Source organism: Carettochelys insculpta, chromosome 1 (genome assembly GCF_033958435.1).
Source record: "Carettochelys insculpta isolate YL-2023 chromosome 1, ASM3395843v1, whole genome shotgun sequence".
In the NCBI taxonomy this organism is placed as follows: domain Eukaryota; kingdom Metazoa; phylum Chordata; order Testudines; family Carettochelyidae; genus Carettochelys; species Carettochelys insculpta.
In genome coordinates, this window is record NC_134137.1 from 200,425,540 (window position 1) to 200,443,299 (window position 17,760).

A 17,760-nucleotide genomic window follows, 5' to 3' on the forward strand; every position below is an offset into this window, starting at 1 on the left:
TGAAACACAGCTAAGGCCAGGGTTTGACTGTGCCAGGGAATGGAATGTGCCTGGCATTTGATTTCATTCCATAACGTGCAAAGGGTGGAGTTTGATAGGAGGAACAGTTATGCTCTGCAATGACCACTGGGAGCAGTCAGTGCAGGGGGCTGTTATACTTCAGGGTGACCACACGGGGGCGGCTGCACGAGGAAGAGAGTGGCCAGCTGGGGCTGGGGCTCTCCATATTGCCATCCACTGGCCCAGATAAATGGCCTTCCTGCTGGTAAGTTCCTCCCTGCCCCCAAACCTCAGCCTCAGCACTGGACTGGCAGAGCCATGATAGCCAGACTCCCGGAGTGAGGGGGGGGCAGTGCTGCCCACCCCTTCCTCCATGAGGAGCCACTGGCTGGGGGCACAGGAAGCAGTGCAGCTCCACCCCACACACCAGGGGGACCTGTTAGGGCAGCACAGCCTGGCCCCTCCATGAGGAGCTGCTGTCATACAATGCCACCCTTGCTGCAATGGGCAGCCCCAATAAGCCTGCTTGGCCTCCCAGCCCCCTCAATCCCCACCCTGAATCCTACACCCATCTGCCTTGAGCCCCCACCCCCCACCTCTCACCTCATTCTCTGAGCCCCCAGCCCCTGTCTTGAATCCTGTACTCCCAACCCTTGCCTTGAGCCCCTGCACACCTCCCAGCCCTCTGCCCTTACTGCATCCCCACACCTCCAGCCTCCTGTCCTGAGCCTCCCACATCCCCAAGACCTCCACTCCAACCTTACATGTGTGTGCATACTGTAGCTGAATGAAGGCAGATTTGGCATCATCCTAATCTGAGCATGATGAAAGAAATATCTCAGTTAGTGACTCATGACAATTATTTTTAGAATCCCAATAGAAATCAATGGCTGAAAGTAGAGCTGGTAAGAACCATTTTCTGGTGGAGAGTGCGGTTCTCTTGAAGTCAAACACTGCAACATTATGTAAGGTTCAACAAAATTTTGTTTACGATTAAAAATATGGGGAAAGAGTTCTGTTTCAACTATTGCAATTCAAACATTTCTGTTTTGAAATGTGTTTTGCATTATCTCAGTCTTTTGGTCTTTGAATGTTGATTAATCTGTCACATAACGCTATGTCATCAGTAAAATAAGAACTTAAGAACAGCCCTACAGCTAGGTCAGACAAAAAATCCATCGAGCCCAGTATCCTGTCTTCTGACTGTGGCCAGTGCCAGGTTCTTGAAGGAATGAACAGAACAAATCAAGTGATCCATTTCTTATAGCTCATTCCGAGCTTCTGACAAACAGAGACTAGGGATACCACCCTGGCTCATCCTAGCTAATAGCCATTGATGTACCTGTCCTCCGTGAATTTATATAGTTATTTTTTTAACTCTGTTAGAGGCTTGACCTTCACAACACCCCTGGCAAAGTGTTCCACAGGCTGACTAAGAAACGCTGTGTGGAGAAATACTACCTTTTGTTTGTTTTAAAACTACTGACTATTAATTTAACTGAGTGAGCCCTAGTTTTTGTGTAATGCAAAGTAAATAACACTTCCTTATTTACTTTCTCTGCATCAGTCATGATTTTATAGACCTCAATCATATCCCTCCTTAGTCAATGCTTTTTGAAGCGGAAAAGTTCCAGTCTTATTAATCTTTCATTATATGAAAGCTGTTCCATAATCCTAATAATTTTTGTTGCCCTTTTCTGAACATTTTCCAACTCCAATACATCTTTTTTTGAGAAGGGACAACCACATCTCCACAGAATTCAAGACATGGGTGCACCATGGATTTATATAGTGGCAATATGTTTTCTGGTTTATGATGTCTTATATTCTTTATGATTGTCAACATTGCTATCTTTTTTGACTATCACTGCACATTGAGTGGATGTTTTCAGAGAACTATCCACAGCGACTCCAAGATCTTTGCTTTGAGTGGTAACAATCAATTTAGAGCCCATAATTTTATGTATATGATGGGTATTATATTTTTCAATGTGAATTATTTTAAATTTCCCAACATAATATTTCACGGGCCATTTTGTTGGCCAGCAAGGCAGTTTTGAGAGCTCCTTTTTTGTCTTTTTACAGTATTACTTGGATTTAACTATCTTGAGTAGTTTTGTATCATCTGCAAATTTTGCCACCTCACTGTTTACCCCTTTCTCCAGATCTTTTATGAATATGTTGAATAGGACTAATCCCAGTACAGAACCATGGGAGACACCGCAAGTTACCTCTCCCCATTCTGAAAACTGACTTTTTATTCCAATTCTTTGCTTATCTTTTAGCCGGTTATCAATCCATGAGAGGACCTTCTCTCTCATCTCATGACAGCTTACATTGCTTAAGAGCCTTTGGTGAGGGACTTTGTCACAGGCTTTCTGAAAATCTATGTACTCTATATTCACTAGATTGCCTTCATTCACATACTTGCTGACCACCCCAAAGAATTCTAGTAGATTGCTGAGGCACTATTCCCCTTTTCAAAAAAATAAAAAAACAAACCATGCTGATCCTTCTGCCAAAATTATGCTCATTTAGCAGTCTAACTGTTTTGTTCTTTAGTATAGTTGCAACTAGTTGGCTGTTTTTGAAGTCAGTCTTGGCATCCTATAATTGCTGCGACCACCCCTGGAACCCATTTAAAAATTGGCATCATATTAGCTATCCTCCAGTTACTTGGTACAGAAGCTGATTCAAATGATTTGCTATAGTTAGATGTTTTGCACCTTCATATTTGAATTCCTTCAGAAGTCTTGGGAGAATACTATCTGGTCCTGGTGACTCTGTCGAGTTTATCAGTTTCTTCCAAAATCTACTTTAATAACACTTCAGTCTGGGACAGTGCCTCAGGTTTGTCACCTAAAAGCACAGCACAGGTTTGGGAATCTCCTTCACATTAACATCTATGGAGATGGATGCAACTAATTCACTTAAGCTACGTGTACACTAGCACACTACATCGAAGAAGACTATTTCAAAGTAAGGACATCGAAATAGGCTACTTCGATGCGTATCATCTACACATCCTCCAGGGCTGGTGCTGTCGACATTCCACATCGAAGTAGCGATGGGGAACATTGAAAGGAGCCACTCCGGAAGGAAATGTGGAGCGTCCACACACACAAGCGCTCCCCATCGAAATAAGGGGCCAGCAAAGCCCCAAACCGCTCCCTTAAAGGGCCCCTCCCAGACACACTTGCCCTGCACAGCATGAGATCCAAAGAGCCAACAACCAGTTGCAGACCCTGGGCACGCAGCATGGACCCCCAGCTGCAGCAGCAGCAGCCAGAAGCCCTGGGCTAAGGGCTGCTGCATGCAGTGACCATAGAGCCCCGCAGGGGCTGGACAGACCATCTCTCAACCCCTCAGCTGATGGCCGCCATGGAGGACCCCGCTATTTCAAAGTACTGGGACGCGGATCGTCTACACATGCCCTACTTCGATGTTCACGCTATTCCCATCTTTGGATGGGAATAACAGTTTCAACATCTCACCACCTAACGTCTATTTCGACGTTGTGCTGGCTACTTCGAAGAAGCTGGCTAGTGTAGATGCACCCTTAGTGTCTCAGCAATAGCTTTATCATGTATGAGAGTTCCTTTAGCATCTCAGTCATCCAGTTACTTGTTTAGCAGGCTTCATGCTTCTGATGTAGTTTAAAAAATGCTATTACTTTTCCAGTGTTTGGCTAGCTGTTCTTCAGGTTCTTTTATGGCCTTCCTAATTATATTTTTGCACTTTATTTGTCAGAGTTTATGCTCCTTTTTTATTTTCCTCACTGGGATTTAACTTGTATGTTTTCAAAAGATACTTTTTTGCCTCTCACTGCTTCTTTTACTTTCTTGTTTAATCACAGTGGTACTTTTTCGGTTTTCTTACTATGTTTTTAGTTTGGGGCATACATTTAATTCAACCTTTATTATGGTGTCTTTAAAGAGTTCCCATGCACTTTGCAAAAAACTCCACTTTTGGCATTGTACCATTTAATTTCTGGTTAATTAACCTCATCCTTTTTATGTAGTTCCCCTTTTTTGTCATTAAATGCCAACGGTAGGCTGGTGTGGTGTTTTCCTAACCACAGGGGATGTTAAATTTTATTATATTACGATCACCTCTTGGATGAAATCCTATGCTCCATTTAGGACTAAATCAAGAATTGCCACTCATTTTGTGGATTCCCTGACTTATATTATTTTGTCCCACTGGTTATCTTCATGCCACCAAGTTTCTATGATGTCTATTATATTATATTATATTATATTATATTATATTATATTATATTATAAAGCACTCTAGTCTACCCATCTTAATATATTTAGACTTTCAGCATTGACATATAAGCATTTTTGAAAATATGAAAGCAATATGATGGATCTACATTGGAACCATTTGGAATGAACAGCTGAGTCAAACAAGGGTGTGTTCTTGCCCCCATATTCTTCGGCATATTCTTCTCAGTTCTACTAAGTTGTGCATTTCAAAACTCATGCAATGATGTATTTTCCCACACAAGATTAGATGGCTCTCCCTACAACCTGGCAAGACTCAAGGGCAAAACTAACGTCATGGAAGTCCTCATTAGGGATCTCCTCTTCACTGATGATGCAGCTCTTGTCACTCAGAATGAAGTGACACACGCTACAATCACTGATGGATTCTGTCCAGAACCTGCAAGTTGTTTTCCCTTGACATAAGCATGAAGAAAATGATTGTATTAGCTCAAAGTATACCTCAGTGGCCCAATGTCATTCTGAATAACAGCCCATTAGATGTGGATCAACAATTCTGTTACCTGGGAGCTACTGTCACCACAAACCTGTCCATGGACAAAGAACTGAACATCAGAATCAGGAAGGCAGCTATGACTTTTGGCAGACTTATGAAATGAGCATGGAACAATCCCAAGCTGACAATGAAAACAAAGATACTAATCTACCAGACAAGTGCATTGAACATCCTGCTGTATGGTTCTGAGGCATGGACTACCTACTCAAACCAGGAGAAAAAATCAAACAGCTTCCATCTTTGCTACCACTGCAGAATTATGAATATCAACTGGCAAGATAAAGTTTCAAATGCAGATGTCCTGTCAAGGTCTGGCATACCCAGCCTCATAGCAATCCTCAACAGCAGAAGACGACGATGGGTTGGTCATATGAGAAGAATGGGTGACAAACATCTTCCCAAAGAAATGCTCTTCAATGAGCTGTCATGTGGGTTAAGAGGTAAGATTCAAGGATACATGCAAAAACTCCAGGAAAAATTCAACATTGATCCAAAATCATGGGAATTTACATCATCAGATCAAAATACCTGGTGACGATTGCTACAACAGAGCACATCATCCTTCGATAATATATGTGCAAGCCACACAAAAGAACTTCATCTTAGAATGAAAAGCTCTCTGACTCAAGAATTTGGAAATAGACTGACGTGGTTATTACAATCAACTGTGCAAATCCAGTACTGGATGGATAAGCCATGAGAGAAGGTGCAGACTCAAACTTTGCCCAATATAGCCTCAACGCTGCTGCTAACCACCATCTGTCAAGATGAAAAGGGGCCATAGTATAGTATAGTAATGTGGTTGCATTTTTGTTTAGGTGGAGCCCAGATATCCTATATAGACTCCACCCTTTCTCAAAAGTTTAACCAATGCCTAATAAATCTAAACCCCCTCCTCCCTATGCATGAATGAACCCCCTCCCTTCATCCATGCAAGAAAACCCATGTTGAAGTGGCTCTGTGCATGTAAACCAAAGCATTTCAGAGAATGCTACTATGGATGTCCTGGACTTCAATCTCTTACCTAGCATCTTAAATGTGGCCTCTAGGACCTCTCTCTCTTACACTTCCCTATGTCATTGGTACAAACATATACCATGATCACTGGATCTCCCAGAGCACTATACATATATCTAGATAGAGCTGCAAACTTTGCACCTGGCTGACAAGTTACCATATAATTCTCTTGGATATTGCAAATCCAGCTGTTTCTAATAATCAAATCCCCATAACTAGTACCTGGATCTTATTAATAAATGGAGTTTCCTCTCCTGGAGAGGTATCGTCAGTGCAAGAAGTCTCCACAACACCATTAGAAAGAAGGTCCCCAACCACAGGATCATTTACCTTTGTTCCTGTTGGATATTCTCCTTTCCTGAGATTTTCATCCTCCACAACAGCCCAGAGGCTGTCTAACTGGTGGTGGAACCATTCTATGGAGTCTGGAAAGTCTCGTCTATGTATATTACTGTTTCTCCTAGGCTGCATCTACACTATGAGATAAAACCAATTTCTTAATGCTGGGTTTTATCCATTTGATTTTGAGCATCTTCACCTTCTTGCATGCTCCCCACAAAATTGACTTCCTGCTGCCACATACAAGTAGCTTAAACCAAGCTTAAATCAAGTGCTGCTGCAGTGTATTGTGGGAACCTATCCCACAGTTCCCTAAGTCCTGTTGCATTCTGTCACCACAAAGATGTGTGTATATGATGCCATCTTCCCACATTTCATTCTCCTCTGTCCCCTGCCATGTTAAGTATGTTTGAGTAGATACAGGTGCTATGCTGAAATAGCATGCCTAGGCTTTATTTTGGGCTTGGATATTGATTTATGCCTCCTGGGAAAGAGGACTCAAGTAGACACAGGTGCTACACTGAAGTTTAAATGAACCATTAGTAATGGCCCAGGGCAGCTAAAAGACAGTACACTTTTGACCATCACAAAAATCATGACCACCCTCAGAGTCCCTTTCAGGAACTTGAATCTTGATTTAGGCCACCTGGAAAAAAGACCCTTATGCTTAAGTGGACATGGTTGATACAGTAAAACTCAAATGAATCGTTAGTAATGGGCCAGGGAGGCTAAAAGATGGTACGCTGTTGACACCCAGAAAAATCGTGACCACGCATGGAGGCCCTTTCAGGAACTTGAATATGGATTTAGGACACCTGCAAAAGAAAAGCCTTATGCTTAAGTAGACGTGGTTGTTACACTGAAACTTGAATGAATCATCAGGCTGAAAGACCCCAGACTGCAGCCAGGTTTGCCCCTGGAAAAGAACACACTTGGGACAAGAATATTCTCCTCTGCAAGTCTTACTTCAACAACTGTGGTAATTGTATAGCTAATACATTACCTTCATGAAAACATGTATGGCTCAGGGCAGCTAGAAGAACCCTGGCTACAGCCAGCCCCCCCAAAATTGTGACCTGGCTATAGTCATCCAGGGAAAATCGTGACCTTGACCATGTGCAATCTGCCTGGCACCTTGCACAGCACATTCTTTTATTAGTTCGGGGTCGAGCCACATGATGCGGCTGGGAGCAGGAATGTTCCAGACTGTGTCATGCCTCTGGGGGGAGGAAAGGAAGGGCATGTGGGGGTCAGCACAACATATAAATGCTTGGAAAGAAATTTCTCGTACCACCAGACAAGCACACACACAGCCTAGCTGATACATGGTATGGGGGAGCCAGTAGCACAGAAAAAAGGCAGCTAGCAGGGGTATACACAGAAGCACGGGCCCCACAGCTGTGCTCCTAGCAAAGAAAAAGAAAAAAGATTTTTCAGCCTCTCATGACCCTACAGCCATGAGCTTGTAGGTGCCAAACTGTAACAGTCTCCCTGTAGCCTAATTCGTTCACACTTGAGAGCAGTGGAGATGTAAGAGGCCAGAGCGGAGAACTGTGGTGCATTGTGGGGCACATACAAGACATCTGGGGAAGCTAATGAATTCTATTTAAAGACATGCCACATCCTCACTACCCTTCATTTGGAATTCTAAATTCAAATTGAACCCTACACCTGTCAGGTTACTACAATTTTAAGGATTTAGATATCATGTTGATTTTAGTGGTCTATGAACTGAGCCAATGGAATTTACAGTGAGGACAGGTACTTGGAAAATCAGGCTAAGTGACTTAAAATTGATTTTATCTCATAGGGAACATACAAACTTAGCTCCTCTAGGTCAGCCACTCTGATTTCCAAAGCCCATACATAGTCTCAGAGGGCCAGGTACCCTTTGCACTTAATAGACATATTTACCACCTGCCCAAAGGGCTGATAATCATACATGCTCACCTGGGTGCAATAAGTAAATAGTTCCCATTCCGTTGCTTTACTTCTGTCTACATTTTATTTTTATTCCCACAACTCATTGCTTGTTCAGTTTTTATGGGGGGTATTTTTGCCTTCAAGTTTAAGGAATGTTAAGTGTATCTAGCCCCCTCCCCAGATAGAGAGAGAGATACACATTCCCCTTCTACACTCCCTTGCAAAACTCCCCTGTTCACTAGTTTCCCTATTAGCTTAGGAGCAAGCTTCTTAAAGCCCTGATCTGCCCAATTAGTCCTGGGTACTAAAGGGCTTAGGAATCAAAGCATCAGAAAGAAGGTCTCAGTTCTCAGCCTTGCCTAGCAAGCTGGTAGGCTCAGCACACATATGGGCAGCACATGGTCCTCCAAACAAACAGACCTCCCAGCATATTTGTCAAGAAGCAAGCATACCACCAAGACAACTACATACCCTATAGACAACAAACTTAAAGCATCTAAATGTTCTACAGTGCTGATAAATCATACAATTCCTGTGTCGAATCTTTCTCATTGTTATGACAATGGCACTGCTAAATAAGAGAAGTGAAATAATGCACCCTTGTTCAAGGCCTGTATTTATATTACACCATTAGTTCAAACTGACATGCACTTTATCTGTGCATGCTGCATTTTGATACAAACCCTTGATGATGTTTCTTATTTTACTTGGCATTCTGTAACACTTTGAGATGTTCCAAAGTGAATCAAGATGAGAGAAAGCCTTTGCAAAGCAACAGTGAGTAGACATGTATAGTAACTAAATACAATATGCATGGCCTAACATGGTTATTTGGACCTTACCATGTTCAGATGGTTCCTTCGCATTTTGATTGCTGTGAACAGAGCAAAAGACAATCGTTATCATGAAAAGAGGTATTAAATGCTTAGCACTTCTGCGAATAAACAAAGTAATTACTGTATTCGAGGACAAGGTTGAAACCTGGAACAACTGGAAAACTTGCAGAGCAATCACGTCCTTTGGAAAATCTACATGAATGAACGTATCCAGGAAACAAACCAAAAAAAAAAAATATTACACATGCCAACCCACAAAATCTCCATCTTTCTTGAGGAAATCAGATGATAGACATATAAATCTAATTCTAAATGCAGAAAAATAGGACACCAGAACTAAGGCTGATGTAACAGAAACACCAGTTACTTTGAAGAAGCAGCAAAACGATATAAACTAAATAAAAAATAGAATGCATTTTTTTCCTTCAAGAAACAGATTACTGCAGCTTACTCAAAATGTAGCAATTTTTTAAACTAAATTAATGGAAAGAGTGCTTTATTATGAAGTACATTAGTATATTACAAGTTCTCTAAAATACTAAAGCTGCATCTACACAAGCAAGTTCATTCAAAAGATTTTTTGAAAGAAGGGGGCTCTTTTGAAACATCCAGCAGAACGTCTACACACAAAAAGCATTCTTTTGAATGTGAATTGAAAGAATGAAGCACTCCTTTCCAAATTGCTCTTACTTTCCCATTTCAGGAAAAGCACTCCCTTTCAAAAATCGCAATTGCCATATGGAAGCTGGCCACCCCGGACTCCTACCGTTCCATGGGCCAGCAGTTCGTGGTGGGCAAGGCCACCATCAGGGCTGTACCCATGGAGGTAAGGTGGGGCTGGGGCAAGGGGAACCCTCCACTGCAAGTGGCCATATGGGGCAGAGACTGGGAGGGTGGGGGGCAGGGGGATGGACGGGGCGGGGGCTGGATGGGAGGGCGGCAGAATGGGCCCGACATGGGAGGCGACGGCCATCACACCCACTCTAGAGCATGTGTCCCCCTTTCCCCTTTGCAGGTCGTCAGGGCCATCAGTGCAATGCTGCTGCATATGGTTGTCCACCTGGGAGATCTGGACAACACCATCACCAGCTTCCAGGACCTGGGCTTTCCAAACTGCATCAGCACTTTGCATGGCATGCACATCCCCACCCGCACCCCACCACGCAGCGCCAGCCAGTACATCAACCGGAAGGGCTACCATTCGGTGGTGCTTCAGGCCCTGGTGGGTGCAAGGTGCTGGTTCACCAACCTCTATGTGGTCTAGGCCGGCTGCACCCACGATGCCTAGGTCTTCCGGAACTCCAGCCTCTGCTGGCGCATGGGGGCCAGCACCTTCGTGCCCCAGCAGGAGATCCCTGTGGCAGAGGACGTCACCATGCCACTCTGCATGGTGGCAGATGTGCTGTACCCCTTGCAGCTGTGGCTCATGAGGCCATACACGGGGCACCTCGACCCCACCCAGGAAACATTCAGTGAGCGCCTCAACCACACCCACAATGTGGTGGAGCAGGCCTTCTGGAGACTAAAGGGGCAGTGGAGGTGCCTCCTCACGCTGCTGGAGGTCCGGGTCCTTAATGTGCCCCAGGTGGTGGGCACCTGTTGCGTCCTCCACAACATTGTGTAGGAAAAGGGGGACGCCTAAGTCCCTGGGGGAGCCCTCTGTCCAGCACCGTCTATGAGCAGCTGGGCGCCGTCCCCATCTGCCAGGCTCACCGGGACAGCCGCCGCATCTGGGAGGCCCTCAGGTAGGCCTTTGCCAACAGCCACCTCTGACCCACATGCATATCCACCCCACGCACATCCACCAACCACGATCCCCACCCTCCCCACCCCGACCAGCACCGCACCCACACATCCACCACCCACCATACCCCTGAGGAGCACAGCACGGAGTGGTGAATAATAAAGAAACATTTAAATAACTATTTTTGTTCCTAACTATGTACGGGGGGGGACCTAACTTGGAGGGGGACAAGGCACTTATACCAGGGCAGGGGTGGTGGACTGTGAGCCCCGTCAGCCTCTGGAGCCCCTGCCTCCCGGGGTGTGGGGTCCCTGTTGGGGAGGGGAGCACCAGCAGGTGTTGCCAGTGAGTGGGCCTGGTGGGGCCGGAGGGGGCGGGCTCAGAGGGGGCGGGCTCAGTGGGGGTGGGGGGCAGGCTCAGTGGGGGCGGAGGGGCAGGACCAGCAGGTCGAGCTGCCGGGGCAGGGCAGGAGACAGGCAAAAGTGGCCGTATGATCCTGGATGGCGTGGCCAATGCCCTCCAGGGTGGACAGCAGCCTGTCCCAGGCTGTCCTCCTGCAGTGTATGTCGGTCTAGGCAAGCCACAAGTGTTGCTAGGCCACCTTGGCCTGGCGCTGGCTGGCTGGGTCCTCCTCATCCAGGTGGGGGGGCCCTCCAGCCACAGCCCCAATGGTGTGCCATGTGGGCTGGCATCCGGACACCTCTGAGGGCTGCAGACAGACTCTCAGGGATGAGGGATGGCGCAGGGCTCTCCCAGCCCACAGATGGTGCGGCTGTGTGGAGAGGAGGAAAGCATGTCAGTAATATGCCCCGGACAGAGGGGACCAGGCTGTGGCCCACTCACCCAAGCCCACCCCATGGGTCCCCTGCCTCTCCAAAGCACACTGACCCCCCAAGGGGGCACCAACCCACCCCCCACGAGCTGGGCCTCCTGGCCTGGGGGTGCATCCAGGGGTCTCTCCTGCAGGTGGCCCTTCCTGGCCTGTGGTGTATGGGCCCCAGGCGCTGTCTGGCACTGACTGGGTGCCACCCCTGTGTGGCTTGCAGCGCTGTCCACTGAGGGCGGGTGCTGGGCGTCATTGGTGCGCCATCACGGGGTGCCGCATCCCATGTGGGGGGTGGTCTGTGTGCATTCCGGGACCACCGGTCCCATGTGTGGGTGACTAGCCATTGTGTTGCCCACCCTGTGGAGTAGGTTTGCATTACTCCCTGTACGTACCAGAGGGTCCCTCAGTGACATCTAGGGATGTCCGACTCCCAGTCGCCTGGCTGGAGGAGCGGGAGGGGATCATGAGGGTGAGGTTCCCCTCCTCACTTGACCACTCGGTGGTCTCCTCGCCCTTCTGGGTCCCCAGTCCGGGCTGCTCCTCCTCTTTCTCCAGCTGCAGCTCCTCGCTGAAGGTGTCCAGGAATGCCGGGGATGGGGAGCTCTCCTGGGATCCCAGGATTCCCCAGAGCTCCCTGTAGAAGGGGCATGTCGCTGGAACTGCCCTGGAGCATCCGGCCTGGTCCCTGGCCCAGGCATAGCCCTGGTGCAGCTCCTTAACCTTGGAGTGTACCTGCTCCGTGGTACACTCTGGGTGGCCCCTGGTGTGGAGGCCCTGCACCAGGCAGCTGAAGGCAGAGGCATTGCGGCGCTTGACCCCCATGTGGTGCAGGATCTCCTCATCCTTCCACAGGCTGAGGAGGTCCTCAGCTCCCGCTCCATCCAGGAGAGGGCCCTCTTTTTTTCTCTGTCTGGGAGCCCTGCAGGGGTTCAGGGGGGCATGGGGCTCACGGGGCGGGCTGGCTGCTGGCCCTGCTGTGTTGCTGGAGTGTGCAGCTGGAGCACGTGGGGAGGCTGCTCCTAGCACGCTCTCAGCTTCCCGCCATGGGTTTCCTGTGTGCGCGCAGCTTTAAGGCAGCCGAATGCCGGGACCATAGAGCCCCACTGCTGCCGGCTGGAGCGGCCCCGAGCTCCAGCTGACCGACACCATGGAGGACCCGTATTTCGAAAGCACGGACTGTGGAGTGTCTACACATGTACTCTTTCAATTTAGTATTTCGAAAGGGAGCAATCTTCCTGGTACGGGATCGGGGTTCGGATTATGAAGTGTGCGCTCTGTTCTTTCGATTTTCTTTCAAAAGATGGGTTTACATGTATGGACACTTCTCCCGCTCTTCTGAAAAAGGGCCACTTATTTCGAATTTTTGTGCACGTGTAGACACAATTTATGAGTGTATGGTTAAAACAAACACAATACATTGATGTATACACAACATAAAATTAGACATTTCATATAATGTAACATTAAACATTTCAGAATTTTTACAACAGCATGCAAAATCCTCAAAGATTTAGGTATGATAAAATCAAGTATCCATATGCTCCAGACTATTGTTTCAAGTTTGCCAGCACTATTATTAACTTAGCTGGAGAGCAATCACATTGGAAGTATTCTGTGTCTATATGTCACCATGGGTATTTTTGTTCACTAGTACGTGTGTAACGTATTAAAAACCTTTGCTCCTCTATGCTCCCCTTCCTGTTGAGACACTGCTGGTTTGGCCAGGCTGTCAAGCAGTGTGTGTCTGGATTTCAGCTATAGTGAAAGCTAAAGTCCCAGGAGAAAGATAAAATCCTCTTACTAATTTTTAATGACCCTGCACTGAAAAGAGAGCTCTGTGATAAAAAATCAGCTTGCTTTCTGAATTCAGGTTATTCTTTAAATTATCAGGTAATCCTAAACAGAATATCTTTAGCTATTTTTTTACTAAAACGATCTTTCACTCTCTGTCAAAATTACTTGGATCTCCCACTGTAAATAGGAATTGTCATTCAATTAATAACAGGTGTAAAGAAGCATAAAATTGCAAAACAGTTACCGCATAATGCTTGATTTCCCTGATTTAATCTTGCAGTTGCCTTGTCGATTTGAAATGATGAGTTCCCTCCCTGCTTTTTTTTACTTCCTCTTTGGAGTTTTGCCTCTTATTTTCTTCTCGCTAGATTTTTACTTGGCAAGAAGTAAAAATTCTCTTTTGGGATGACTGAATTCCAAAAAAATAGGCAAAAATGATCCCAATAGCCAAGGGCTAGTATATCACAGATGGTGATTCCCTCCCCCGGCCCAACCCTACAACACTGTGCTTATGTTTGTATAAAATAAATATGTTACACAGCAATCTGATTTTGTACTGTTGACAGTAAAATAATGTTTAATTTAATAAATTTTCTAGGTAAGAATACATTGTATTGCTAATTAAAGAAAAATATGTCTCGTTAAAATACTCTAGTTATTTCTATATCTCAACATTCTAATTATTCCAGTGTGCATTTATAGATATTTTATGTAGGGTTATCATATTTGAACTTCAAAAATAGAGGACACCCCTGAAAGGGAGTATATCTGTATCACTATCTACCAACTCATACCATATTAATGTGTTATAGTATATATAGAACAATATTTATTTATTTAGTCATTTAAAATATTTTCACCCCACCTTTCTGATTAAAATAGTCGAGGCAGTTCATAAAAATTTAAAAAAAAATATAAACAAACATAAAAAATTAAATGTACAAAACCCCAAACGGACATAATACCAACCACAACATCTCAAGCGGAGGGACACACAAGCCGCGTCTACACGTGCACGCTGCTTTGAAGTAGCGGCACCAACTTCAAAATAGCGCCCGTCACGGCTACACGTGTTGGGCGCTATTTCGAAGTTAACATCGACGTTAGGCGGCAAGACGTCAAAGCAGCTAACCCCATGAGGGGATGGGAATAGCGCCCTACTTCAACGTTCAATGTCGAAGTAGGGAACATGTAGTCGTTGCACGTCCCGCAACATCGAAATTGCGGGATCCTCCATGGTGGCCATCAGCTGAGGGGTTGAGAGACGCTCTCTCCAGCCCCTGAGCTCAATGGTGGCCGCGTGGAGCGGCCCCTTATATTTCCCTGCCCCCTCCCTTCCTGTGCAGGAAGCTGAGAGAGCGTGCAGGTAGCAGCAGTAACACGCGGCTAGCCTGCACGCTCCTCCGCAGCCACCCACACCCCCACCCAATGCGATGGCCGCCGGGCAGCACCCCCAGCACCCTCAGGGACCCCCCCCAAGGGGAGCCAGGGCTCACAGCCCAGCAGCCAGGCTGGGAAGCGGCAGCGGGGCCCCTCCTGGACGGAGGCTGAGCTTCGGGACCTGCTGGGGCTCTGGAGCGAGGAGGAGGTGCTCCAGGTAATGGGGAGCAAGAGGCGGAATGCGGATGCATTCACTTGGCTGGCCGAGGGCCTGGACGTCCGGGGTCACCCTGCCCGCACTCCGGATCATGTCCAGAGTAAAGTGAAGGAGCTGCGGCAGGGTTACGCCCGGGCCCGGGATGCAGCTGACCGATCGGGGGCCGCCCCCATCACTTGCCCCTTTTACAGGGAGCTCAGGGACATCCTGGGCCCCCGGCACACCTCCTCCCCTCCAGCCACTCTTGATACCTCGGCCGAGGAGCCCCAGCAGGCCCCGGAGGTGGAGTCCGCCCCAGAGGCAAGCCCCGCACCCCAGGGCCCCCCCAGGAGCCCACCCCCGGGGCACTGGAGGAGGAGGAGGGGGAGTCCTCGAGTGACGGGGGGCTGCACATCATCATGGCCTCGAGGAGCTCCAGCTGGGCGTCTGCCCCCCGGGTGTCCCCTGACCATGGGAGTGGACCGTCAGGTATGTACCCCCCCGGTGCACACCCCCCGGGGTTGAGGGGCGGGGGTAATAGATATGGCCAGGGCCCTCCACATGCCCAGATGACCATGGCCCCAAGGACAGCAGTGGCATGTCTCTCACAGGAGTGCATCAGCCCCTGCCCCCCCAAGCACGACAGTGCCATGCCCCATCCCCGGGGCTCGGGGGAGTGGAACCTCTAGGGTCCCCTGGGGGGGAGGGGGTGGGACACCCAGCAGCAGCAGCAGCAGCAGCAGCAGCAGCAGCAGCATGTGATGGAGTGGGGGGAGTGCAAATGCGAGACTCAGGCTAGATATGAGAAACAAGCTGAATAGCTCCCAGTGGCTAAGGATGATCCTGGGGCTACAACTGGCAGGTTACACCTCTGCACTGAACAAAGAGGAGGGAGGAGCCGAGCTGGGTTTGAATCGGGGGCAGCAGTTAGAGGCTAGGGGAAGGGAGAGCTGGAAGGCAGCCAGCCTGAGCAGGGGGAAAGCTACACCCAAGAGGGGCACCCCTCGGGGGTCTTCTCCCCAGAACGGGTTGGAAGGACTGTCTCTGACTGCTGTACTGTCGCTTCTGGGAGAAACTGGGCATCTGTTGCCTAATAAACCTCCTGTCGTACCTGCTGAGTTGAGAGTCACTCCTGCCAGCGGACGGGGTGCAGTTCAGGGGGACCCCTGAACCCCATCACAGCAGCATCTCCTGGGGACGGGGATGGGGAACCTGCAGCAGAGGGGTGCGGGGACAAGGGCCACAGCTCGGGGCCCACACTAACGGCTGTCTCCACTCTTCCCCCCCCCCGTGTTCCGCAGCTGCACCATCAGAAGGACTGGAGAGTGTCAGCGACGCGTCAGTGGTCCTGGAAAGTCCTCCGGGGCCATCACTCCAGGCCAGCCCCTCGGCAGAGCACCAACAGGCCCCACAGCGGGGAAGACGGTGGGCGCAGCACCACCAGCCGCCGTGACGGACCCCCAGCTGCTGGCACTGCACCGTCGGCAGCTGGAGGTCGCTGAGCAGCGGCTGCAGGTGGAGAAACGCCGCCTCCACCTCCAGGAGCGGGCGCTGGCCTGGCGCCAGGAGGCATGGGGGGCCTACATGCGGACCCTCAATCCCATCGTGGACTCTCTGGCCCCCCAGGCTGCGCCGGCCGCCGCAGTGCCTGCCCTGCCTGCTCCACCCGCTGCTCCACCCGCTGCGCTGTCCACCGTCACACCACCACCCACCACCAAGGGCCATTCTGCCGAGGGGGACCTGGGGCCAGCTGACACTCGCCGGCCGTATCTCCCAGTCCGCCCAGCCCCCAGCCAGCCCCGGCCAGGGCTGCGGCCGAGGCGGGGATCCCGGCCACCCACCCCCAGTGCTGGACTGTAGGGGTGTGGGGCCCAGAAAGTGGACCCCCCTTTGTATATATTTCCCCCAGTTTATTGTTCTTTTCTTGTAAATAGTTTGTATTTGTGACCCATTAATTTGCTGATCCTTACCCACGCATGTAAATAGTTCTCCCCTTCCTTGTCTTCCCCTTTCATGTTATCCCAATTTTTATAATGTATATATATTTATCAGTTTGATTTCCCCTGTACATAGTTTGTCTTGTTCAGAATATTTATAATAATAATAATAATAATAATAATAATAGTATAAGAGTTGTAGTAAAGAAAATGTTTGAGTTGACAAACAACTGTCTGCTTTTATTTTTACAAGAAAAGGTGAGGAGGGGTGCTCTTGGGTGCTCTATGGTGTGGGCATAGGGGCAGGGAGTGTTGTGGAGGATGGGGGAGGGGTGTAGTGGGGGGCCTGTCAGTGTTCACCCCGTGGCCTCATTGAACTGGGCCCGCAGGGCCTCCCGGACCCGGGTCCCTTCGGGGTCCACCTGGCAACTGGGGGCAGCGGGTGGCTGCACGTCGGCCCTGCCGGCCTCCACAGCCCAGCCCTGAAAGAAGGCCTCCCCCTTGCTCTCCACCAGCTTGTGTAGGGAGCTGCACGCACCCACAATCTGGGGGATGTTGGTGAAGCCCGCATCAAGGCGGGTGAGGAGACACTTCCAGCGCCCTTTGAGGTGGCCAAATGTGCGCTCCACCACCTGGCGCGCGTGGTTCAGGCTCTGGTTGAAGCGCTCCTGGCTGGCTGACAGATGGCCCGTGTACGGGTGCATGAGCCAGGGCCGGAGGGCGTATGCCGCATCTGTGATGACGCAGAGGGGCATGGTGGTGTCCCCCACTGGGGGATGTAGGTCCCCGCCTCCAGGCAGCAGCACAGGCCCAAGTTCCGGAATACCCGGGCGTCGTGGGTGCTGCCAGGCCAGCCCACATAAGTGTCCAGGAAACAGCCCCGGCTGTCCACCAAGGCCTGGACGACCACTGAGTGGTAGCCCTTCCTGTTTATGTAGCGTCCTCCACTGTGTTCCAGGGCGTAGATGGGGATGTGAGTCCCA